At 33.4% G+C, this 2,238-nt stretch overlaps 1 long non-coding RNA gene across 1 annotated transcript; it reads right to left on the reverse strand.

Annotated features, from left to right (window-relative positions):
* Nucleotides 1-566: 566 nt before the first annotated feature.
* LOC120532104 lies at nt 567-933 on the reverse strand. Its single transcript, XR_005634198.1, has 2 exons — nt 822-933; nt 567-604 (listed from the first exon to the last, which is right to left on the reverse strand). It is a non-coding gene; the product is annotated as an uncharacterized LOC120532104 (long non-coding RNA).
* Between the last annotated feature and the right edge of the window lie 1,305 nt (nt 934-2,238).

The following is a 2,238-nucleotide window of genomic DNA, read 5'->3' on the forward strand; positions in this document are numbered from 1 at the left end:
AATTAAGATAAATTGTGTATGGATTTATTAATATATAGAGAAACAAATGTTACTGTAAAAAATTTCACTGTAAATTTACAGTAAATTACTGGCGATTACAGTAAACTGTTATGAAAACTGGGCAAGAAAATTACTGTGATGTAGCAGGTTCGAATTACAATAATTAACCATTTTCAATTTACATTAATCTACTGTAAATACTTAAAGGTTGAGAAACGCTGTACTAAACTATTTAAATAGAACATTAAAATGATGTATAGAGAAATCAATAATTCTGAAAGCAAAAGGTATATTTTAAGAAATTAAATTAAAGATATAAACTCCAGTGTTTAACATTTAAACGATAATGTTAAAAACAAAAATGTAATTATAAAGCAGTGTAACATTTTTAAAGACAGCAAGATAGAAATTAAACTGAGGCAAAACAGGGGATTAAAACACTTTAAATCAATTTGAATTATTAGGAGTCCTTTCTGAAAATGTCTACATTGACATCCATTCAAAATCAATTAGTTTCCTCAAAAGTGTGCAGACTTGTTGGTTGATGTGTCCGTGTTTCTTTTTTGATTTTGAGCCCGACTCTGGGTTAATACCCAAAAAACACCTGTAAACAAAATATAGAAGCTATTAGTTTTATTTGAGCTATTTCACACTGTTTTCAAAAGACATTAAGTGCTGTTCCTTTCTACAGAATACTGATGCCTAACATAAGTAGGAAAGCCAAACACAATTTCTCTGCCATTTTAACAATGTTGTGGTGATTTACTAGTCTCACTATTACCCTTGCTAGTGTTATCTACAATGTCAGTGTGTTAGTTTACCTTTGGATAAACTCCAATGTGGATGAGGCATCTTCAGGATACTGCAAGTTAAAGTTGTAATAACTTGCAAAGATTGTAGCAATACCATTGACAAAATCATGATGTGGTCCCATGACCATCAATTGACAACATCCAGGCTTTAGGCTTCATCATGTAATCTGAAAAAAAAAGATATTCATCACGTACTTATGCAAAGAAGTGGAATTCTTAATGAACAACAGTGTGAAAGGAATGGGTCGCTAACACAGGGTCTTAGATTACAACTATTAAAGGTCTGCATGCTGTTCTTCTGGTCTTTGCAAAGTAAAGAGCAGCTGCACAGACCTTCAAAACATATATGAGAAGGTAATACAGGTTTACATACTACTAAAGTTGCTGACACTATAAGCTACATGTGTTGTTAACATTACCTTGTATAATATTGTCCTCTGAACATCAGCACCTGTGGCACATGTCTGTAAAATATGCTGGATATATGTACAGTACAGTGTGTACTGTATATCCCTTACTGAAGAGTAAAAATGATGGCAGAAGAAAATCCCTTGACCCCAGTGATTCACAATTCTACAGTAGATTTAGCAAGGTGTGTATTTTACTAAAATTCAGTAGTCAGAGAACTGTGTGTCTACATGGGAGATTAAGAGTGTATGAATACAAGTATGAAGGTTAATATACTGTATTGTCTACCCGAGTTCCAGCATTGGCACCTACCTTTTTTACTCTTAGTCAGGTTGAGTTGAGCCATCATATTCATCTTATTGTTTCTATCAAACTAGTTCTTCATATAGAATACTGAACATTTACTGCTATATAAAAAATCAAGCACATCCAACTCCTCAAGATACCATATTAATTTTCTAAAATTTCAAGGCATTAATTTTTAGAAAAATATAAAAAATAAATTCAACTCTAAAGCATTTTCAATGCCAGTTGGGTTCCTGGTCTATTGTAAGCAAAACTCAGTTTTCTATCATTGCATCCTTGGGCTTAAAGTATGCCATCAGGAGGAGAATGACACATGCAGCCTTAACTGAAACCTCTGGTTCAAACTTAGACAGCACATCCTGAATTCCTGAATGATGGCTTAGTTCCTGCAGAACTTTATAATTGTACTGCCTTTATTGCCTTTATTTACACTGGCTTTGCGGTACATCCGAGAACACGTAGGCACACCACACTGATAATGATAATTGGGAGTGTTACTGTGCAGCTTTGTGTGTTGAATAAACTGAGTAACATTACTACAGATATACTGGCACTTACTAAATTTACAATGGAACATTGTGAATTGATAGGCAATTTTATTTAATGGCTAATAGAGTCAAAAATACCTTGCTAAGACTGCCTTTTCTAACACAGACCAGCTAACAATAACTAAAAAATGTGGAAAATGCAATATGGTTTGGATCCCAAAGGG

This window comes from Polypterus senegalus, chromosome 7 (assembly GCF_016835505.1).
Source record: "Polypterus senegalus isolate Bchr_013 chromosome 7, ASM1683550v1, whole genome shotgun sequence".
Classification (NCBI taxonomy): domain Eukaryota; kingdom Metazoa; phylum Chordata; class Cladistia; order Polypteriformes; family Polypteridae; genus Polypterus; species Polypterus senegalus.